This window comes from Ambystoma mexicanum, chromosome 5p (assembly GCF_040938575.1).
Source record: "Ambystoma mexicanum isolate Mex_15411 chromosome 5p, UKY_AmexF1_1, whole genome shotgun sequence".
Classification (NCBI taxonomy): domain Eukaryota; kingdom Metazoa; phylum Chordata; class Amphibia; order Caudata; family Ambystomatidae; genus Ambystoma; species Ambystoma mexicanum.
Genome location: NC_090930.1, coordinates 963,446,845 through 963,472,313, shown reverse-complemented (window position 1 = coordinate 963,472,313; position 25,469 = coordinate 963,446,845). Strand labels below are relative to the sequence as shown.

General features: G+C 42.1%; 1 long non-coding RNA gene across 2 annotated transcripts in view; it reads right to left on the bottom strand.

Annotated features, from left to right (window-relative positions):
- Window positions 1–25,469, bottom strand: part of LOC138481332 (uncharacterized) — a 429,740-nt gene that overhangs the window by 76,368 nt on the left and 327,903 nt on the right. The window contains exon 4 of one of the 2 annotated variants that reach the window (XR_011274225.1): window positions 22,470–22,541. The exons of the other annotated variant lie outside the window; for it this stretch is intronic. This is a non-coding gene — a long non-coding RNA (uncharacterized lncRNA). Of the gene's footprint in view, window positions 1–22,469; window positions 22,542–25,469 lie in introns of those variants that run through there. 2 annotated transcript variants of the gene reach the window in all.

The window sequence follows — 25,469 nt, the reverse complement described above, 5'->3', positions numbered from 1 at the left end:
GGGGTAGTTTAATTTGACACAATCATACTATATTTAATTTTCATTAGATAATAAGGCATATATTAAACAGTATTACATCACAATCCGTGCCACGAAACAATAGGTCTGATCATTACTATCACTTTCTTTAGCACCAATGGTGACTAGAGTCTGCATACTCCATCCTTTGGGTATACATCTCTCTTCCCTCTCCTTTAGTTCAAGCAAGTACACAGATGGGTAAGAGGTGTGGATTGGTGAATTGTGCAGTTGCAAGTATTTCCCATTAAATAAAAGTGGTGAAGACCAGTGTTTTTTTTTTTTATTTTTAGGAATTCATGCAATGACCTTCCTACATACATCGAAGCTGCTTCTTTGTATATACGTATTCGATTATCCTCATGTTATCATTCAAGGTCAGATTTAGTCGCTTTATTTCATTGGAAAGTGTAAAAATATATGGGGCCTGATTCATGGAAGTGTTTTATAATGGCACAGTCCCATTGGAAAACGTTCCATGAATCAGGCCCATGGTATTCGGCCTAGGAAACATTTGAAACCGTCCATTCTTTTCGCACTCATGGTTATCAATATTATCTGCCCAGTTTATTGTCTAGAAAAAACACAATCCACTCTTATTTCTCCCTGGGTCTGTATTTCCATGCAGTTATGAATCTATTATGTACAAGGCTTGGAGGACCTGGGAGAATGGATGCAGAACAACTGGCTCAAGTTGAACAGGGCTAAAACTGATGTGTTGTTGGTGGGACCCCCTTCTGCTTCGGGTTTATTGACTTCTGATTTCTGGCCTCTTTCCTTGGGTCCTCTCCATGTCCCCACTACTGTGTTAAAGGATCTGGGGTTAAAGATCTCCTCTACTCTGTCTATGCAGCAGCAGGTCAGTGCCATTTTCAAAGGTGGCTATTTCCAGCTCAAACTTCTCCGGAAATTCCTTCCGTTCATTTCGGCCCAGGCTAAGGACTCCAGGGATGGCCGGGCTGGTTACCTCCTCAATCGACAACTGCAACTCTTTATTCTTAGCTCAGCCCCTTCATTTTCTTTGGTGCCTCCAGGTACTTAAACGCTCAGCCACTATCCTGGCCATTTCTACCCCGCACGTTGCCCACATCTCCCCTGTTTTGCATCTTCTCCACTGGCTGCTGGTTAAACAGTGCATCTTATTTAAGGCCGACTGCCTGGTGCATCAGGCGTTCCTTGGTCCGGGGCCTCAGTACCTGCAGGGCAAGTTCTGCCCGTATGTCCCGGGATGGGTCCTGCGTTCTGCAGAGGCCTGCCTTCTGCAAGTCCCTAGGGTCAGACTTTGTCAGATTTGGGGCTGTGCCTTCTCGGTGGCGGCTGCTTTTCTCTGGAATCCCCTACCTCATGTCATGCGTTCCTTACCTAACCACCTGCCATTCCACTGTGCTCTAAAATCTATTCTAAATCAGTTTTTCCCTCATGCCTTGCTGTTGGGTAGCGCCATGATACCCCTGTGGTGACTGTGCGCTTTATATATTCATTTAACATAACATAACATAACATGAAATACAAGCAAAATAATGATGTTCTGAAAGAAAGAACAAAAGGATGCATCTATTGTGATCATGTCCATGCCTAGTGTGACACCATGCATCCTAACAGCACCAGATAATGTTTTTCTAACACTTTATGAATAGATCATATATTTTCTGCTCACTAGATACCAAACCAGTGACATTATAAGCTATTAGATTGCTTTGACTTCTGCATTTGACATCATACATTGTGAGGTGGTACTGTTTAATGTATGCTTTGGATTAGCTGATGTTACATATCTTATTGTTTCAAATTAGAATGCACATTTTTAGAAGAAAAAAGTGCACATCAATTAAAGAAACATTCATTTTACCCTTACTTTAGAAAAATCAAGGTAAATTGTGTTCAATTCCTGCAATCTCATTGAGCTCCATAGAAATGTAGGGCTCACAAATGAACTGGGTGATTGGGGTCCCATACTTCATCTGGAAGTCTTAGGAACCATGGTTGGAGGACTTTAATTATTCTGATTAATGACGCCGACCCCTACACATATCCCATATCTGACCACTAGTCCGGCTATAAGGCAAAATATTCATATGTGTCTTCCGGGAAAGGCAACCTTATTCAAGCAGAAAAAATGACCTGTCTCTTTGTAGGTATTCTCTATGGAGAATGCCATTTGCCATGCGTACAGTAGGTTGCATTGTTAGCTTAGCAGACTTCCATCGCAGTCATTCTACATTCCACTTTTGAGACCATATGTTGCAGAAGCCAGATGGCACACACAAATGACTGTACTCAAAGTGTGACTTGCAGACTTTGGGCCTGATTACATGTATGGCTATGCAGTAAAAACACAGCGGTGACGTGAAGATAATTCTGTTACAGCTACATTACCTTACTGCTATGCTATAGGTTTGGTGGTAAAGTGGAGGATATTCTTCCATCAAAAAACTGTAGGAAAATCTGCCTCCTGACCACCAAAAAATCATCAAAATCAGAGGAGTTAAATTACAGCTGGTGGTAGTTCCGCTGAAATCCCCATGGAGTCATATGGACGCAAACAATTGGGATTTACACCACCTACCAACCCTTGTAATCTGGCAGTCAATCCGCCGGGCCAAGTGGCAGTGGCACTAATTCCGTTTGGTGTTATTCTGACAGATTTACTACCAGAATACCGCCAAACCTGTAATGAGCCCCAAGCAAAAGAGGGTCAAAACAAAAATAAATATAGTGAATGGAAAAGTCTCTGGGAAAACCAAAAAAAGTCTCTCACCTTGGGGTGACATGTTTTTTTGTCCCAGGGAAGTATTTACTACTCATCAACTAGGTAAATGCAGGTGTTCTTCGGTCCCATAGCAATGACTATATAGCATAAAGAGTTTCCTTATCCTGATGCAAGACAGAAACTGTACCTTCATTGGATCCTTGAAATCCAAGGTGGCACAACTCCATGTCAACTCAAAAAGCTGTAGAAAAAACGTGTCTTTCCCCAGGGGTTAAATTTGGAGCTAGATGTATCCACTAAACTCAGTATTTTCCAGGCCTCACATCCATGTTCATGACACTACCACAGTATCTCCTTACTTCTAGGTTCCTCACGGCTCTGCCTTTCCTGCATGGGTCTCAAACCTTCACCTGCCTTCTTCCATTGCAGTGGGCGGACCTAACCTCTTTTCCCTTCTTGCTCTTACTGTGTTTGTCACCACCTCCTCTGGTTGTTACTGCTTCCTCCAAACCTTTTCCACCCACTCCTGGCATTTCCTCCTCCTCCAATACTTCATCACCTCATCCTGAAGTTACAACGTCCTCCAATTCTTCACCATCGCCGATATATGATCCCCTCCATCTCTTCACCCACCTCCACCAGATGCTACTGCTAGCACAATTTATGACAACAAGACCAAGATAATGGTAACTTGTCTTTTTGCTGTAACATTCATTCGCCCCCAGGAAAGGCAGATTGACCAATCACAATCTACCTTTCCTGGGTGCGATTTTGCATTCACTGCCTGCACCATTGTAAATTAATAAAAGTCAAATAAAATGGCCGCCATAAACATATAAAAGCACTAGGTCCTTTTCGGATGACAGCAGTCATTTTAGAATTTGTTTTCCATGTCCGCCGTTTTCTATTTTAATGGCGGCAGTCATTTATTTTACATGTTTTTCTCTAAGAAATGCTGTTTTAGCACCTCCTTGAGTCAAAACATTAAAACAAGAATTTGTTGCACCTCATTAGTCTGCCAGAACGAATCAGTTGTGTCTGAGATGCACATATCTTCACACTGCATAATGTTAGACAAGGACAGAGAAAAATATTTTACAATAAGTTGGTGTGCTATTTATCATGAAAACAAATGAAAGCATGGCAATCGGGAATATGAAAATCCCTCTCACTGTCTCCTAATATACATTAGCAAAGTTGCACAATGTGTCAGCGTGGCATGAGCTAGTTTGGCATTCTAACAGGAAGCAGGAAGCGTTATGGCTAAAAAAAGATCAAATTACTATTGAATTCCCATAAACATGGCGTTCAATTGAACTTCGCAACTGGGAAGCCCATATCTTTCCAAACATAAACATATGACCAGTATTGTAAACTACACGTATCATGATTACAACAATGAGACACTGGTGGCCCTGTAGATTTTGCAGTTACACCATTCAGCTCATAGGCACATCCTTTGAAGCTCTTGCTGGATCCCAGCTTTTCTCCTGCAGGCACAATTTCCGGGGTCATCGGAGAATAGGGGGAACATAACTCCCAGAAGAAACTCATGGTTGACAACTGTTGAAATGTTATATTTGTTAGGTGTTCCTATTTACCTTTAACATTTAAGTTTAATGCCACAATCTGAAGGTTATTTTTATTCCTGGGGAAACTGGAATACAAAAACAATACAAAATGCAGTTTTAACAATACTAATCTGGTTGTTTCAAATCATTTCAGATTAACTTTTGTACACTAAAAGATTTAGGGCATGAAATTCCGATTGAAAAAGACTTTATAAATTAGGCCATTTGCCTCTATTTTAGTTACTGCCGTGCAAAGTGCTGGATGAACAAAAGCATTACAGTGTGCGCTCCAGTTTTTAAATCAAAAAACACACATGTTGTCAGGGTGCAGGTTGTTATAAGGGGGAATCAGGGCTCAGTGAGGGGCCCGAGGCGCAGAAAAACAGAACCCAAAACAAGACAAACCCAAAAGAACAGCCTCCAGCCTTATAGGAGGCTTCTCTGTCCCTTTTGCAGGCAGAAAAGCCTATGGACCACGATTCCCAGCAGCCTCCAGGCCGGGAACTACTTTTTCACTCCCAGGTTGGGAGTGGCTCGCGCACGTGCCTGCGCAAAGGACAAAGGCACGGGGCTTGTGCTTAAGCTCCTGACCGGAACGGACGCATCTTCCAGAGCTCCTGCCGACGGGGGTCACGCCCCAAGGAACCAGTATTCCGGCCCCTCGCCCATAGCAGATAAGTGCAGCAAAGCCCCAGCGATCGAGCGCACATGGGAATTAGATGTGCAGCTACAGGGGGAGAGCGCGGAAGCAAATTGAAAGCATTGGGAGTCCCAATCCTCTGAGGGGCACGCGCAAGGGGCATCGCCCAGCCACACTATGTCCCCTGCTGAGGGCAAAGCTAAGTGCCAAACTGCGTTCCGTTGCATTTAACCAACGCTAATTTCGGCTCGCATGCAGCACTAAGACTAACGCGCATAGCGTTTGTTTACCAACATGCTTTCAGCCACGTGCAGCAAACTTTGGCAGCACGGAGAGCCTTTGTGAGCTCAGCCACGTGCGGCAAACTTTGGCAGCACGTAGTGCTTTTGATTTTAAGCCACTTGCGGCAAAACTCCTACGCCCTCCATTGTCCAATTATTTTTGGGCACTGTTAAGCTCTGTGAGCAGATTAACCCTTAATGTGCATGTGCCTGCGCTAACTAAACCCAGAGGTGGAATGCCTCACTGTTGTATGTTTGTGGTTTGTATTGTGCCTATGTGAGGTAACACAGGTCACTAATGTTAAAACTCTCTTGCAGCATTTGAACTGCTCCAAGCTCCGGACCTGAGAGTGCGCAGGCAGGAGCCCAGCACTCAACCAAAGAGCTAAGTGCCTCTTTTGTATCAAAAGTTATTGTAAAGCACAGTGTGTATGTGTGGGGGCAATTGTGTAGATATTATTGTTGTTTTTTTCCATATGTGCTCTTGCCTGTCCACTTCCCCTTTCTTAACCCTCAATCCGGTTACCCTCGGTTCGAGACCTATCCAACCAACGAGACCCTAACCCTCTTTCACTGCTGGGGTCTCGGAGGCCTATGTAAGCATTGTCTTGTAGATGTCCAGACCGTAGTGTGGGTATTGTATTGTATTGTATTTGTTTATTTATAAAGTGCAGACCATCAGGCCCGGGGGCATCAGGGCGCAATTTGTACAACAGTTGCAAGGACAAACATACAGGCAAGGAGGTTACATCACAAAAATGTAAACAATACCAGTAAATAACAATCATACTAATTACATATATTACATAGGTTACAATGCACTAGGATTAACTGAGGAAGTATCCTAGTGTGAACAAAATCGTTAGCAGAATTAGCAGGCCATAAATGGAGTCAAGGGAGGCAGGCCAGGGAAAATAAGAGAGAGGTGTCGGGCATGTCTTCATGCTGGTCAAAGAGCCAGGATTTGGTTTTAGTCTTGAAGGTGTTGAAGGAATCTTCGGCTCTGATAGTAGCAGGGAGGGTGTTCCAGAGTTTAGAGGCTAGGACACATAATAGTGTAAGAAAATAGGTACTGTAATATCGACAGAGCAGTAAGGTGGACACTACATACATTCTCTTATTTACGAGAACCACGAAGAGTAACACTACATTCGGGATCCATGCGCATGCTTTCGCGCCACTCCTGCACCTGGAATTTGGAGCCGTGACACATGTCTTGCCTACAAGATGAGCTTTATTTCAGTGTTGTCATTGGTTGATTGAGAATTGGTTATTGCTTGCATCCATTTGATGTCTGCTCAATTGTTTACTTTAAGGGGCATTATGGCCATTTACCAGTGTCAGGTAGATTGGTATTGAAAAAGGAACCCTTGATCCCAAGGAGAATTTGGCTGTCTCCACATATTATATCTTGATTGGACAACTGCAGTAATCGAGTGTGCTGTGCATTTGTGTATAGATATTTGACCTGGAAAACAAAACCTGACTTGTTTAGTAGAATCAGGAAAATAAAGTAGTGCAGGTTTGGATTTCAGAATTCAGCACAAGTTCTCTGGTGTCTGTAATTGCCAGTAATGCATAATGGCATTGAAATTACTGAAATCAAGTCCTGACTCCCAACAGCCCATGTCCACTCCTCTATTGCGCCTCCCTGTGGCAACAAAAGGAACCACGGTGATTTGCTGCCAGAGCAAAGGACAATTTCTTCAGTGTTTATCTCTGACAGTGCTACCTGTTGTTTATGAGATAATGAGCTTTAATAAACGATCCCTTTGGAGCCTTTTTCCCGTGAACAGAGTTCTAATAATGGTGTCCTTTAAGAATACTAACAACCACAGCTCCCCACTCTTGCATCAATATCTTCCTTTGTGTCTTCAACCCTGGTAGTTCCGATCTAGACAGCAATCCCACAATAAAGAGTATCCTCACTCCACTTGCCTCCCTATGGCTTTACACAACTCATCACCTGCCACACACACAGCAAAAATCATGTTTCCATGGAAAATCGAATCTGGGTCTTGTGGTCCAACCACTTTGATATCCCTTTGCGCTACTCTACCACACAAGATCCTCTCACCTGACACACATCTCCCTCATCCCCTAGCCAGACAAATCAAAAAAATTACAGACATAGACTTAGCATCACTCATAATCCCCCCTTCTCCGCACATGTGCATGCCTCCACTCTCCTCAACCACTACAAAGCCATCATCACACAGTCGCTCAAAAAAATTGCCCCCCTCAAATCACAAAAACCCTGCAGCAACCAGCATAAACCTTGGTTAAACAGCTCCCTTCTCTCTATCAAGCAGAAAGCCAGATGCCTAGAAAGAGGTTGGTAAAGGAATTCATGCCCTGCCACCAGAACACAACTCAAACGCTGCCACAGCAAACATAAAACAGCCAAATGCAATGTCAAACCCACCAAGAACTCCAATCTGCCACCAATCATACACAGAAACTATTCAACATTCACACATCCCTCCAAACCACCATCCATTACAGTTTGCAACTCCCTCAAGGACTACTTCACCTCCACAATACACATCAGGCACGTCCTCCAGTCTGCTCTCCCACCTCCACTCCCAAATATGTCAACACATGGGACATCTTCCAACCCATTGAAATGGAAACTCTCACCACCCTTAATAGCAAAACAAAACCTGCACACTTCCTGGATGATGCATGCACCTCCTGTGTCTCACAAGGTGCTATCCCCTAAAAAATGGGCAAATCTGATCCCTTCTGAAAAAAACATTTCTCAACCCCATCCTCCTCGAAAATTACCAACCCATCACTATCCTGCCATATATTGCCAGAATCATGAGATTATTAATCAGTGCCCAACTACAACAACACATTACCACAAACAACCCACTCAACCTCTTCCAATCTGGATTTTGACCTAGACCTAGCACTGATACTGCTACGCTTCACATCCTTGATGACCTCCACTACATCACAAAGAACGCACAGCAGTACTCATATTCCTTCAACTCTCTCTAGCCTGCAATAACATTGACCACACCATGCTACTCACCCTCCTATCCCACATCATAAAACTCTCCGGCACTATCCTTGATTGGTCCAACTCCTTCCTTACAGACAGTAAATACTTGTCTCCATGTCCATTTTTGTATGCATCGCCACCCCAGAGAACTACAAGTTTCCTGCAAGGCACCTCCTTGTCTCCTTGTCTCCACTCTTCTTTCACCTACACGTTGAAACCCTTGGACAGACCCTTAGCAAACACAACATCCATATCCATCAAAAACAAATATACTTGGAAATCTCATCCCCCTCAGAACTGCACATCCCCAAAAAGCGGTCTATCCAATATTGCCACCTGGTTGGCCACCCCCTTCCTCAAGCTCAATCTTTCCAAGACAGAATACCTCCTCATCCACCACCCTAGACCTAAACCCTAGCTCACACCCTGGATTAGGGAACTAACCACAGACAACCCACACATATCCCTCTCACACCTGTGAAATCACAAAGTTGCTGTCACCAAAACGTCTAATCTACAACTACACCTCCAACATATCAGACACATCATTCCTCCTGATGACTTCTGCAATGAAGTCAAAGCATTAGTTCTCTCCAAGCTGGACTATGGCAATGCTCTCCTCACTGGATTCGACAGCAGCACCCCTACCCCCTGCAAGCCATAACAAATTGAGCAGCCAGATTCATCAACCTACCCAAACATTCCCACATATCCACATCTCTCGCAGAGCTCCACTAACTCCCCATACCCAAATAATTGTCTTCAAAGTACTCTGCATTGTTTCCAATGGCATCTACCACAAAACCCAATCTTATATCTTACATTCACAGCAAACTCAATCCCATCACCCACACAAACACCAGATAAGCAAGCCAGCATGTCCTACACATTCCACACTGCAAATTAACATGCATGCAAAAACAAGCACCCGGGGCATGGAACACCCTACCTCATCACATCCATGCTGCACCATCCATGACCACTATCTGAAAGAGCTTCAGACCATACCTGTAACCCCACACATAACCCCATCCTTCCATCTCCCCTGCTACCACTTGTATATCCTAATATTTATATCCTATCCTGAAAAGATTTTCTAACTTCCGTTTCATCTGCCACATTTTCAACCTTTCAACCTTGTAAGGTGCTCCTAGACCCTCTGAGTATGGCCAGCACTGAATACAAATTTGAATACATATATAGGAGGCTGTAGAGACAGGAAGTTACTGGGAAAGCCTGCAGCCTGACGTTTAGAGGAGCTTTGATGATCTCTGTTGGCAGGGAATTATATTTGAAAGCTTTTCAGTCTATATTTGCAGTCCCTTTTTAGTTTGGGCTTTTAGGTACCCTTGCGACACCTATAAAGCCCAAACTATTGCGTTCAAATACTGATTAATCTGTACATAAGGAGAAGGTCTTTGGAGAAGGGCTTGTGAAGAGGGGCACAGAGAAATGACATTTGAGGAGGGATACACTGTTGTTTGGTTGTTAGCCCACCCTTTCCCTGCCCATTGCCTTGCTAATCCTAATGGCTAATTCCACAACGTCTTGCCTTTCCCTGCCCACAAGATATCTGCATGGGAACTCTTTGAGGTCTCAACTCTTCCATGGTGGTGGCCATATTGGAGAGGAGATGCACTTAATTGTTAGCTCGTGAGGAAAATCCTTCATTCACGAAAACCAAGTCATTGGTTTTGAAATGTAGAGCGTAAACATAATGTTCATTTTCATGACACGTTATGAAAACATTTTGCTCACATTTTGAAAATATTGTAATTTTCCAAAGAGACTTTGCATTTGTGAAAACATGTTTCCAAATTATAACTTGTTAACAGCTCCAAAGATTCTTGTGTTAAGTGTCAACATTTTGGTTTCTCTTGGTAACTGACACATAGCAGTGAGTCACACACATTCCTTTCAAGATGACAGCAGCATTTACTGTCAACATCGCGCAGCACTCTCCTTCGTTGCTTGGGGAATGGAAAGTGGGTGTGGCCAGGTCACTGTTGTGGGACTGCCGAGCTGACAGGCTCCCCACTGCATACACAGAGATCAAACATGGCTGGTGAATATGTAGCCCTCATTGCTGTTTCCGTACATAAAATACTTATCAGTAATTTTCTTTGGCACAGCTGTCATGGAATCACCCTGCATTGCAGCCTCGTAAACAATCTCCTCACATAATGGGAATCCTACACAGAAGTGCACAATGGTACACGCCTTTGATCACACCCCACCTTGTAACTCACGACCATGCTTGTCGGCTGCGTGGACGCTTGGCTTTGTTTGGGCATGAGATGCCTGCAGAAAGAAGGCAGAGAGAGATAGCAGTGAGATTTGCAGATTGAGAGGGGCTGAACGGATGAATATGGAGTAACGCTGGTGCTACCTTAAGGGAGTTTTCGCTGAAGCCTGGGGGGGCAAGGCGTGCATGAGGGTGTCCCTGTACCAGCACAGAGCTGCCTCCACAGAGCCAGCAGTACCGTGCCAGACACACAGCTCATGGCATCTGCCACCAACACTCTAATGTTTAATGTTTGATATCCCTGTCTGCTCCAATAGTCCATTAACGTCTCTCTCACCACCCCTTCTCTCTTGATAATATTGTCTTATATTAATATTCACCCCTAGTTTCCCAAGCACTGGATACATAGCTCAGTGAAGTAAGCACACATTGTGGAGCTCTGGCTGTAAATTGCAGACCACAGACTTCAATATTGCCATGACCAAATGGCACCACGATATGCCAGCGTGATGCAGGGCACTCTTTTGCACTGCCAAATGTAATCAGTGAACATAATTTCAACTCTGCGTATCGGAAACCTGTCCTGACTAGATCTGCATACAAGTGAGCTTCCAGCGAGCCATGATTGACGGTGGGGAGGGCATTAAGGACACCTGTGCCCATCACTGGCCACAGACATACTGGCAGATGCTGACTTCTGTTCCCCTACCCTCTTAGCCTTCCCAAACACCTCTGTCCTTCCGTTATACTATGTCAGTGCCACCATGCACTAGCATGCCTTGTTACACTGTCTACACTGCCTCCCTACCACAGCAGGTTGTTATAGTTGGAAACCCTGTTGGTGTGCCACTGTTTGGGCAGGCAATTTAAATGTCATGTTGGTATCTACTGCTTATATTATCAGATGCCTTTCAGTCAGTGGGAGCAGAACGACATGGCATTGGTGGATGCTGTAGAGTGTCACACGTTCCTGCACCATCTTTTGTAGGTAACTCACTGGGTATTGGGCAAGGAAGCGGGTCGATTGATTGCCCTCTGAGCAGGAATAAAAGTCCACAAATATTGCAGGAGTGGCTTCCCAAGTGTGCAAGAGGGCTTCAGTGAGTTGCAGAAGTTGTTTAGTTGCACGACTGCAGAGATGATAAGGAAAGGGTTCAGAAAGGAGGTAAGGAGTAAAATGGAGTGAACGGATTTGGTTCCAACTGGAAACGAAATAAATGTATGAAATGTTTGTGCACATGGTTTAGATCCATATAATCTTCAGATATGAAAAAACTGATGGAATGTATTCCAACTATTCTTATATTACATATTTGCACTTTTCATCTGCAGTATGCAAAACACTGCATGCTAGAAATGGGCCTTTTGCATTATTCAATCTTCCACATGGATGAAAAAAAAGGACAATGTGTATGTTATGTCCTATGGAAAATGCATCAAGCCTACATTGTCTTCAATGTCAATATCACCTGGGCATAATAAAACAGAAGCCAAAGATGTAATACTTCAAAGAGGATGTGAATGGATATTATGCAACAGCCTAGTGATCGAATTGGTTTAATACTGACAATTTGCCATCTTGCTGGCATTATTAACATTGGTTTCATGGAATTAATTCTCAAGTAATTGTTTAGAGGTTTGCAAATTTGGAAAAGCCCAAGAAAGCAGTTAATGCAGATTTGTAGAACTTGTGAATGTACAAAAGCAAATTATTGCTGTTGAAACTCTCATCGTGTTTTACCTGCTGTTGATACTCATGACAAGCAGGGAATCAAGTGGGCAAAACATGCTCATGTTTGCAGCTCTAGCTTCACAAGGAGAACTGAAAATAAATGCCAAGGGTAATCCTGTGTGTCCTGTTAAAAGGTGGCTCCCTGTGCTGTACCTTGACTGTAAAACAGTGGAAGAAGGACTCAAGAGCATAACAGTGGTGACACACATTATACTGGAATCACTGCAATCAGTAGAGCTATGGTAGAACAGCCGGTTTATAGTGATAATACCGAATAAAAAAATCTCGAAAACAAAAATCTCGAAAACAAAAGGCTGAAAAAAAAAATATCGAATTTTTTTTATGGCGTTTTTTTCTCGAAATGGGGGGGTTCCCCCCAACCCCCTTTTTTCTATTTTTTTTTATTTTAACCCTTTTTTTTACTTACCTGACCCCACAAACACATATAAATAAATAAATAAATAAATAAATAATTTAATTTTATATATTAAATAAATAATATTTTTTTTTTCGAGATTTTGTATTCGAGAATTTTGTCATTCGGTATTATGTTTTCGGCCTTTTGACCGACCACCAGAACGGTTTATAGTGATAATACCGAATAAATCAACATTTTCTTCGGTGAAGGGGACATTTTGTGTATGCATCTTTATCCTGTGCATGATCTCACATCAAACGGCACCACAAAAATGAGGTACCTAACTTGGTCCCAGTCTTTCTCTGGCATCCGGTTTTATTGTACACAGTGCAAGGGGAAAAATGCTTTCATTCTTTCTCCTGTAGTATGAAGAAATTAAACACATGCACTCTCTTGTTGTGTCAAAATGACATGTCCTGCCATGGTCTCCTTGCCCTGAAGGTGCTGGTGAAAGTGGCAGAGTGGGTGCTACGAATGTTGTGCATCAGTCGATCTGGCAAGCTGTCTTTGAACGACCCATGTAAGATGGAAGAATAGCTTTCTCCTTCGCTCCTACCTTTACACCTGTGGTCTTATCCTCTCATTCTCCTCTTTATCTATCGGTTCCTAAATCATGTATTGTGTGTGCTTCGAGTCCAATGGTTACCACCTTCATCTTGGTCCTCATTATCATCACTATGTTAATCCTCAGACTCATCATCTTGGACTGTGGATGGTGGAGAAGACCTCGTACAACCTGCAACAGACACCTCTGCACTGGTTGCTCCTGTCTCATCAGTACATACAATCTGTAACTTCATCCCCCCTCGTGCTCCAGAGACTGTGGGACAAACCTCCCCTGCATGCCTCCCTTTGCCCTGGCACTTTTAGTTGCTCCAGACATGTTGGCATTCAAAATGTTCACTTCCTCATAGCTACCAGAAGATGGCACATTTCAGACTCAGAATCATTCATTATAATCTCCTTCTGCCTACCAAGGCATATACGACTTTTTCCCTTAACCTTGTATTTGCAATAGTCACTAAAAGTCAACACACTCAGAAACAGTCACTGAATATGATGTCCTGCTACCTTTCAAAAATCTGTATTTTGAAATCAAAATAATTCCAGCAAAGCACTTAACATATATTAATTACATTAATGTTCTCCATATACCAAAAGTTTATGGCTAGAAAAACAATTCAATAATCATACTAATAGCTGTGATCATATATGATTATGACTTTTAAAATTAAATGTACACTTATTTTAAGATCATAATGAACCTCCTTAAAACAGATAAGCATAGAATGGTGGACCTTGAAGAGCCATCACTGAAACTTCTAGTTATGAAAAACATCCTCAAAAACAGGTTAATTTGATGACTTCCTCTCTACATGGTTAGATAATTGCTTTCTGATGTTTGGGGCCGATGACACAAATGAAGCAAGGCATAACATGTGGCCGGGTGTGGGAGCAGGTTTAGCCACATTAAGGATGTCTATGATTCTTTATTCCTCTTTTTGTACATATTCCCACAATTGTACATGTCCTTATGATTCAATACAAATCATAAAAGAGTTCTAGCTTCTCCTTTGTAGCAGGGGCAATCTTGCCCAGTACTTTAGACACTTACACATCTTCACTGCTGGATATTTATAAGCAACCCACTCAGTCTGAGGAGCATGACTAGCACTCTATGCCTTTCGAGAGTTCTGCATCAGATATTCTGCTATTCTCATAGTCAGGCATTTGTAAATATGTTCTTTCGGAGAGTTTAGCCCATGTATGAGATCCTCTTTCTATATAGACCTACAGTGCATGCACAATTTATTGACATGTTCTCTGGCACCACTGGGAATTTGCTCTGGTTGGTTGACCCACAAACAGACCTATCTCGTTAAGGCTATCTCCCTCATACCTAAGCTACAGGACCTTGGATCAAAGACAATTATTTTAAGAATAAATAAAGCACAATACAGAATACTGTTAATGAGGAACAGCATGGGTTGAGAAGATTCTTCGTGTAATTGAGGCAAATGTTAATGAATTGATGAAGATTGCACTGATAATGAGCAATGCATAATATTAATGTGGGAAGTATAATGTATTGTTGAGGGTGACATGTAATATCAGTAGTAGAATAGCTGCACTTTGGCATCAAAACATTCTCGTCGTTATATGATGGATTTTAATGATTTAGTGTGTGGATAGACCTTAGTTATTTATGAATGAATTGGTAAATAAGGTAGTATGTTTGAGAATGATTTGGTTCTGTGAAGTTAGGCTATTTAATGCGTGTATATAATGCAATCTAAGGTATGAATTAGAAGTGTTTGTTTCTTGCTGTGGCCCCTAAAGAAGTTCCAAGAGTTGGCTATGCTGGAACGAAACATGTAGACCTAGTTTTCAGTGATGGATCGTGACATGTGTGCACTTTGACCAACAAATAGTGTTTTTCTGTAAAATAATGGGATTGGGATGAAACGGGTTTCATTGTGTGTTGTTGTTGTTCACATTGCCCTGCAGATAAATCTGCATTGTTGTTATTATTTATTGAAAGGTGTTAAATAAATGATCCTTGTTGACAATCAACCGGTTTGCGCATTAATGAGCCAGCTTGTAGGGTTTGACTATTTTAGCTCACTTGTTTTTTCACTGGGCCCCTAATTGTGTAAGCAACTTGTGAATGTTATCCCAGACAATGCATTGATTCCTTTCTTAGCACTCACAAGATAAGTTGTGCATGTTTCTCACTCTATCCCTCATAAACATGTAATCAGAAAATGATTACCGTCAAAATGGGTAGCACTATTAATAATATCACGTATTATTATAGTGCTTAGAGATCGGAGGCATCCAGCATAAAGTGATGTACACACTGGGATTGCTTTTAATGTGTTTCTTTTTTGGTTGGATTATTTATTTTTCCATTTTATGGGGGTGGGAAGGTTGGCCAAGGAAGGATAAAAACTGGGGAGTGAAATCTTGGCTTGGCAAACAAATGGGAATTTTTAATTAAACCTGGCTCAGGTGTGCCTTCCAAATGGCAGCATGGCATCAACACTGTCTCGCACTGTTGCATATGTGGCATACTTCGGAAAAATGGTTCCCTGTGTCCTTCTGGAGGAGGAAACCTTCCTGTAGGTTGCCATGGGCATTATCTTTCATGGGCAGGAGATGTAGGAGGCACGACTGCTGCACCTGCAGAGGGTGGGCAGTCATAATGTCGACAGTCAAAATGTCGACAGTCAAAATTTCGAAAAATAAATGTCGAAAAAAATAATGTCGACAAACAATAATGTCGACATTTTTTCGATATTTTTTTGAAATTTTGTATTTATTGTATGAATAAATAAATAAATATATATAACTAAGATGTGTTGAGTATGAGGGGTGGGGGGTGTGGGGGGTGGCAGGGGGTCTTGGGTGAGAGGGGGTTGGGAGGACCCCCCCCCCCAATAGTACATGATACTCTTTTTGGTTATTTATTTATTGAAAAAATAAATAAATACATATATAATTAGAATGTGTTGAGTATGAGTGGTGAGAGGGTGGTTGGGGGGGAGTGGGGGTGGCAGGGGGGTGTTGGGTGAGGGGGTTCTGGGGGGACCCCCCCCAATAGTAAATGATACTCTTTTTGGTTATTTATTTATTGAAAAAATAAATAAATAAATAAATATATAATTAGAATGTGTTGAGTATGAGGGGTGGGAGGGTGGTGGTGGGGGGTGTGGGGGGGGGTGGCAGGGGGGTGTTGGGTGAGGTGTTGATAGTTCTAAGTGACATTTTTTTGTCGACATTTTTTTTCTAAAAAATGACTTTTTACATTATAAGTATAGGATGTCGACATTATTGTTTTCGAAAAAAAAATGTTCAGCATTTTTGTTTGTCGACATTTTTTTTTCGACATTATGACTATAAACCCCTGCAGAGACATTGACATCATATTTCCTAACCAGGTGCCTCAGCATGCTTGTGGTTGTAAATTGGGGGCCTTTGCACTTTCCTACCACCTCCCCACTTAGGTTGGACACCACCTTTGAGGCCTTGTTTTGTGCCTCCTGGGTGGGTGCTGAAATAGTCCTGATGTTTGGGGGATTCCTAGGTTGCTGTACTCTAGTGCAGATGTGGCTGGTGTTTCTGTTTTTACACTTGAAACACATGAGGGAGGGGTGCTGCTCCGGTCCAGTGGCACACTTGGTTCATGAAGTAGAGAATGCACCAGTTTAAACGTTCCATTTCCCCTTCTCCTGTTGCTCTCCCTGTCCTTTACCTTGTCATTTATTTCCCTAAAAACCCACTCACTTCTACCACACATAGCACGCAGCGCCTAGGGATCAGGATCTCTCTCTCTCTCTCTCTCTCTCTCTCTCTCTCTCTCTCTATCTGCAACATAGGAAATGGGAAGTTTGTTATTCACTTTTAATTGTTCTTGCTAGGTGTAGCCGACTTGACACCGTTTCAAATAATAATGTTCCTATGGTTCATAAAACTAATCTGATGCAAATCAATATGTATCTATTATTTTAAAAAGCTTTAACCCTTTGGAACCATAGTGACTTATTGGCTTCAAGTGGATCCTGCCAATTCCAGCCGGTTACAAATCGAATCGCCATTTACCCATTTGGCTCTATTCAACCAGTTGGCCATCTCTATGGTGTCTCAAAAGACTCCAGCTGAGTAAAACCCTCCTTCACGCTGTTCAAATTGGCATTTCAATCAGGGACTGTAAGGCTCGCCCATAAACTGATTTGTTTTGTTTTTTAATTGGTATAACGTGGTAAGAAAAGATATCATATTGCACTTTTTGTTCATGTTGCAAATCAAAATGTTTGCAGTGAATTGTTTAAGTGCAATCTAAGTCTACTTTGGCGGTGCCCACTAGTTAGAGGTAAATATTTTAATTTTATTTTAGAAACTTTGATATTTTTGTGTGTACGTTTTCAGAATAAGAGTGCTAGTATGTACCATTATAAAGTTGATTGTGCTTTGTATTTATTTGAGGATAGGAAGCTCTACATTATTAATTCTCATATATTTACAAATGTTATAATTATATTGCATTTTGTTTGGTGTTATTTATCATTGTATAAGATTTTATGGCCATTTGCCCCAAAGAAAAATGTAGTTGCTAACATGTTGGCTCAAGCAGGCTGCAAACTGGCTATGTCTATGGCCAGTTGAACTCTTAGATACTGGTGCTTACAGGGAATAATGTGATTGGGCAGTTAAGTCCCCCCTGGATCTTTCATGCAGAGAGAGAATTGTCTGGAGATTGTGCTTTAGCGCAGCCATCTTTTATTTTCACTACTCAAGTCAGTTGAACGACTGCACTTTATTTCTGTAGTCGGGTACTTTTCATTGTAAAAAAAAATAGTTGTATTTTGGTTATAGATGGCTTGGAAAGACTGAAAACAAAAATGAGAGCATGGTTAACTCATGGCCTCTCTTTAAGCAGGCTGTCACTGTCTCACACGGTGCCTTTTTCCTTGTTAAATATCTTTTGTTGCAAAGCACAAACCAGTGCCTGCTTCAGTCAGAGCAACTCTTTCAGACAGATGGCAGTTCAGTGACAGTGTTCTTTTGCTCAGTAAAGTACCTGATATTCGAATTCCAAGTCAAGCATTGGACGTGCCTTTTAGCTAGATTTACTCTGCTTTCCGTTCCCACATTGTCCCAGTATTTTTCAGTTTTATTAAACTCTTACATTATGCATTTCTTTGTTCACTGGGCTGCTCCTTCCTGTCCCAGGATGTTCTTAGGTTTTCCCAGTTAATTTCGTTGATACATGTGGTTCTTTTGCTGCAACAATGCAGGCATCAGAGATTTTAGGGAATTGATTTCTTTCTTTGGTTTTGATTGCTGGTATCATGTTAGTTTTTGTATTTTCGTTCTGTGATAAAGCAGGTGCCTCAATTGAAGCTCTCCTGCTTGACAAACAGGCAGCTGTTAGGTACACAACCTTCCAAGCCCATTCCACTTAAAGGGAATATAAAGCTTAAAAACAATGTATTGATCCCTCGCTCTTAATCTTGTATCTATTGACAATTTCCAATCATATGTTCACTATTTTGTAAGCTTATTTACTGCTACACTTGTCCATCTGTTTGTCACCTGATTTCAAGCCCTGAATGTAGAAGTGTGATCGGCAGACCCATGCATCAGCAAGGGGGAAAACAAAAAGGGCATTTTCTTTGACTTTACCCCAACAGACCTACTTATATGTTAATTCTGCCCCATCAATAGTAGTAGTGCACATAGTAGTAACACTAGTGTTAGTGACAGAAAGATTATTTATGCTAATAGTAGTAAGACTGCTACCAGAAGTAGTATCACTACCGCCAGTCACTTAATATTACTGTTACTAACCACAGAAGTACCTTAAGGTGAAAGAAAAGAAGTACTCGTATTAGTAGTATAACTAATATCAGTAGTAGTAGAAGCAATAATAACACTCAAATGTGGTCTCAGCCGCGTTGACCGCGAGGTTAGACATGCTGCGCAAAAGGTACTGTCCATCCCAGAAAACGACTCTTGGGCACAGACCCAAATTCACTATAATACCTGTCTGATGTTTTTATTGCATAGGATTGATGTATATGTAGATGGTGTGCCAACACTGCCCGATTATCATGATTGTATTGTGGAAAAAAAACATATCAGTTAGTATAGATTGCCAAAGCCTGCTTACTGACCCTCTGCACAGGCGTACAAATGTTGGACATACATGTAATGCACTGCTCTCGTATAAAGTCCAACATGGCAAACCACATCTAGGTCTACCTAGTTATCCCGTCACCCCCTGCATCTATCTATGTGCCTCCCTAGACTCTTACTGCTGCTCGACACACTCCTCATGCTATACTTGCGAACAAAGTCTAAACTGTTACCTGCTGCGAATGCACGCATGATTTGTCCTGAAAGCAGTATTGCTCCCTCGCACTGCATTGCTAAGATTTGCAATCTGCACGCTATACCGTGTTTCCAAGATTCCCAATCTACGGACACACATGCACGTTTATACAATGCAGAAACCCTTGCCTGCGTGCGCAAAGCCACATCGGGATCAGAGGCAACTCGCCCGTTCAATAGCATTGCTGTCCCTCATATGCTACCTCGCACACACTTGGTGCACAGTAACCAATTTGTACTGGTGTCCTGCCACCCATCCATCCAGAAGTCTCCCCTTAGCACCTTAGTGCTGCCAGTGATAGCCACTGCTGCTTGGTCCTCTGCAACGCCGCAGCATGCGCATCTTCCAATGGTAGGCACCATCATATGAACACCATATCCTACCGTACCACTCAACCCAGTGGAGAGGATTACCACAACCTCTCGTTGCCAATCAGCCAAATGCAGTTGGGGTACCTCGCAACCTTATGACGCCTATACACGTCCACACAACACCTGCTATTCAGGCGCCCTGCCCATCTCCACGAAAGACTGCTCGCGGCTCCTAACACAAGAACTACACCTCTCAAAATGCTCATCGCTTGTGCATGCGCTCCCTATGAATCAAAATCCCAACGTAACGATGTCAACCCCCAACGTCTCTTGCCGCCTAGCAGCAAGCAAAGTCATCCCCCCTTTACACCGTACTGCAGCCGCAGTCACGGCGTAAACTACAACGAACCCTGCGAACTCGCCTACTTGCCAGGCACACTCAGAAAGGATGCAATTGCTCTCAGCTTTTCAAATCCCCTTTAGCCATCCCCCTCCCCCAATACTAAATCAAACGCAAACCTTGCACAGGAATCAGAGACTCCTCTCCTGCTTCCTCAGCTCTCACCCCAAAACTGTACCTCCTAAACTGCCAATAAGTAATTCATCCCTTTGTACACACCCGCGCTCTCCAACACTTTGCCTTCAGTCCAAAACTGCCTTTGCTTTTCAAGAGTCAGCTCGTCCAAAAGGGATTGAAAGCATGGTACTACCCATGCTCCAAAACACCAAGCAGGACTTCCCACAATTGATCACCATCTATGCTGGTAAATCAATCCAACTGGCACACTCCTCTCTCAGTCCTTAAAACTCCTCAGCATAGTACCAAAATCTATACTTAGCTACTTCTCTCCCAGAGATGCAGGGAACTCTGCTTTGCCCCTCCTCCTAGACCTATCCACGGCATTCTACTTGGTCAATCACCAAATCCTGTGTCACTACCTCACCACCCTGCCAATTTTTCCCAACCTGCCACTACCTGGATTGCATCCTTTCTGGAAGGAAGGGTCATGAGGGTCTTCTCAGAGATTGCACACTCCTTACTGTTTCCCATCACCTGTGGCGTTGCACAGTGGTCCTGCATTGCCCCAGCTCTCTACAATATCTTCACCAGGCCTCTATTCAACATCCTTGATTCATTAGGCACAGCCTACACCATATATGCAGATGACACTCAAATCTTGATCCTTCTATTGGGCAATTACACAGCAGACTCCACTTCCCTCAACAATATCTACTCAACCATACAGGCTTGGATGGCAGCCAACCACCTTTGCTTTAACAGCGATAGGACAGAGATTCTAATTGTTGGCCTTCCAAATGCCCTGAAGTCCCATGACAAACAGTACTCTGCTTTCAAGATAGATAACTGCACAATTCCTGTCTAATCAACCGTGAGGACTCTAGGAGTCTACCTGGACACCTCACTTACCATGCCCAGGCAAGTAAGCGCCATTGCCTCATCTGCAGCCTATTCCACCAAGGTCCTGAAAGCAGCCAGACCCTTCCTCACTAAAAGAAATTGCCTTATAATCGCACGCGTTATCATTGGCTCCAAGATCGACTACTGTAATGTCTTCTTCGCAGGACCCTCAGCGAGAAATATACAAAGATTACAAGTCGTCCAAACAATGCCCTGAGAGCAGCCCTCAACATCCCAAAGCTAAAAGAGAATTACATTGGCTCCCCATACAGGAGAGCATTAGATTTAAAACACTATTCACAACCCACAAATCCGTATCCACCACTGCTCCCCCGTACCTCGCACACAGAATCACCAAGGTGCCCTCCTCAAAACTCACCAGGTCTCCCTACTCTGACCGCCTAGTCATGCCCAAAATCAAGAGATGCAAAGCAGGAGTTGCCAGCTTCCCCAACATCACAGCAAAACTTTAGAAGAACCTCCCCGTTCCCTCAGGGCTGAGACATCATACTGGATCTTTTGCAAAGCTCTCAAAACTCAGCTCTTCTCCTATCCTGCAACCCCTTCCCACCTAACCCCTTCCCACTCACCCTCCCACTCCACCCATAGACTTGTAATTTTTAAAGGCACTCTGCTCCCCATCATGCAGGCTACTACTTCTCTTCTTTGTAACTTAACTTTTGCTCTCATTACGGATGTAACTCCTGCTCACTGCTTGATAAACTCCACTTCCTTGACTTGCTATGTAACTCTAACTATATGACAAACTATGCTTACTTGACTTGCACTTGCAACAGCACCTCATTGCCTCTGGGTTGTTTGTGCACTTTATACATGAAATTAATAAATAAAATAAATAAATACCAGTAACACTAATACAATAACTAATATTGGGTGCAGTATTAACACCTGCTGCAAGAAGCATACGTTCTACAACCAGTACTTATACAATATGAATACTAATGGTAGTACTGACAGGAGTACTACCTCTACTAATTTTGATACTATTAGTTCTAATACTAGTCAAAGCTATAGTAGTACTAGACTACTATCACTACTGGTGGCAGCAGTACTATCTAGAACCTCTGTTAATACAGTAGTAAAAATGTTGCTGCTGCTACAGCTTGTAGTAATATTCCCCAATTACCACTGGCAACAGTGCTAGTAAAAGTAATACTAGTAGTAGTAAGACTACTATTAGCCCTTTGTAACGCTTACCTGGACTCCTCGGGAGCGTAATACCTTCCCAGCCTGTGGACCTGTTACCTTGGAGCCTTTAGGATTCTTTTTCTGTTTGGACAAACAAATAGAAATGCTATAACATCTATTAACTGAGATAATTACTAAATAAATGATATGTGTATAAACACCTAAAATCACTCCCTTCTAACTCTAGTGCTGAATTCCCTCCTCACCTGTTTTTTATTATTGTGGAGCTTTCCATCTGTTTTTCTACAGGGGCGCGTTGAGTTGGAGAAATAACTCTACAGCTTCTTTCCTTGAAATGGCTATTCTTTTAAGAATGAGTCTTTAGGTAAGTAAGCAGATGAAGAGACTGTAGTCTTTAAGGGCTTGAAATGATTCCTACATTGGGGAGAATTTGCTTACTTATTACTTTGGTCTTTCCCTCTTTTCCGCAGGTTCTAGGAATTTGGGGAAAGAATTATATCTACGGATGGCCGTGGGGTTACTCAAGATGAGAAAACGGTAAAACATAAGTTCACCAATACAGAGTAACTGCCGCCTTCAAGGTGGAGCGCGGTAACAACTGTGAGGTGAAAACTGGAAGAACCTTCAGGTACGTAAACGCTTATAAAACGTCTTCTCTGTAAAACTGTTAAGTTCGTTTTTAATTAAATAGCTCTTGTGTTGTCTGCAGGTTTTCAGAAAGCTGAGGAAATACCTTTGGAAGATGCGGTGGCTGTGGATGAAACTTCTGACTGAAGATGCTGCAAATGCGAGCGGAAACTGCTGGCTGAAAATGCTGCAGTGGTGAGTGAAACCTCTGACTATGGAGATGCGGCAGCAAATAAATGTTCTTAAATGAATATAACTGCATCAGAGATAACTTTTGTCAGGTAAGTCTGTTCTGTGAACTATAGTGCTCTGTAACATTTTGTAAAACTAATCTCTATAATCTTCTGTTTCTTAGGTTACACCGCTGTCAGCAGAGCAGACGCAAAGTGCGCATTATGGCATAGGCGGGGCTTAAGTAGCTCCCTCTGTGAATATGAATAGAACTGTGCTGCTACTTGTAAATGGGTTTTGCGGGTGGCCATCTTAAGTGTATGAAATTACTATTGAACACCACGGAAGTCTATGGAAGTAGATGCTGTGAATGGTGTAAAGGCCACATGTGCCAGGCTAACACCCACCTTTGACCGACCTTTGACCCACCTTTGACCTGCTGATTGATATAATGCGCTCTGCCTAGCCTGAATGTCTGAATGAAGACTGTGCTCACTGACTGGGATCATGACACCCTTCTATCTGTAGTAGGACTACCGGTTGTACTTGTAGTAATACTATTATTAAAACTGCCACTGCTGACAGTAACAGTAATGTTCTTGCTACTGTTAGTACTATTACTGCTGGTAGAATTGGCCTAGTGGTGGTAGTGGAACTATTACTACTGATAGAAACAACACTACTGATTCTGGAATAACTCCTATTGGTGTAGCATGAGTAGTAGGTAAGTAACATTGTTGGTTTAAACTAAAAGGAAATGCAACCTTTCTGTTGCCTTTTTTCTGGTCTAATTTATGTTATTTATTATTGTGTGGTACAGTTTATCGTAACCCTTTCACACATCTAGAAACTGTATTAAATGGCACTTACTAAAATGTCATTAAAATACATAATCCTTTTATATGAAGAAAAGGTAATTTCTTTATGTATAAAAACTAATTACAAGTCCACAGTATCAATACAGAGATCTAAAATCAAAGAGCAAGTTCATCAATAAAGAGCACATTTAGAAATATTATCACAGCAATAGAGAACGTGGTGCTGTAATCACAAAGCAAACGTTGCCAGACAACATTTGCTATGTTTCGTGATTTAAGCCAAATTTACCAAACACTAACGAGTGTATCTAAGCTAAAAACACACTCTGCGTATAAGTGCTCCAATATTTCCACTATACTTTTAAAAAACAGGCAAATTCTGTCTTGTTTCAGTATTTTTAGTCTTGCACCAATAACATCATTAGTGGGAAAAAGATTTAATTCAGTCTGATCATCATGGTTCTATATTTTTTGAAGGGTGCTTGAGTAAAAAAAGATTGAAGTATGTTAAAAGGTTTTCATCAAATTTTGAAGTGTTTAAAACCCAAAAAACCTGCAAGCAAATTCCTATTGATCACCCAATCATAATAAAATGACTTTTTCTTCGTACTAAGAGGCCGAGATATCAGTTCCTCCCCTGACAAGCCTTTATTTTGCTAGTCTAATTAATCTGACTGCACTTCCCTCCTCCTCTTATTTTACTTCCTTTTTATAGGCTTAAAGCACTCACAAAATGGAGGTCATTCATAGCAACTGAAAAGTAGGCAGACGATAAAACATTAACAGTGAAGAATTTGTTAAGTTTTTGGTGTAAGCCAGTTTCACTTCTTTTTGATTTTCTTTGATTAGAAGGCCAGAGCTTTTCCTACTTTCTATAAATGTGTTGTCTCTGCTGCCAGTTCCGATCCCCCCCAACTGCAAAATAAATAATTACAAATAAGACATGCTCTGTTAAGGGACAAATGAATGCATGTTTCCATAACTCATACAACCAAGATCATTATTGATTGGAAAAGTGTGTACCAGTATAGCCAACTCATAAACAATGTTATTTAAATTAAGAAGTGAACTAAAGTCGAGAATGTCTATGCTTAACACATCATCAGCTGGTGTCAAAGAGAAGGCAATATGTTGCAAAAGTCACAAGCGGTAAAAGTTCACAAGTAGGTTTATTTTGTTTACTCCAAACAGGCTAGGTCAGAGTACATTAAGAGGGGAGGTCACTACTCACCTTCTTAAGACCATGGACCTCAGCACGAGGCTGTCTATTCCAACCCAGATACGTCACTCACACTCCATGGGATTTATAGTGGGCTGCACTATATTCTTGGGTCAACTGGATGGGAGTCTAGTATCAGACTCCTTTTGAATCGTTAGGCTCCAGCGTTATCAGACTCATCTCCTTCTGAGGTTGTGCAGGATTCTTCTCCAT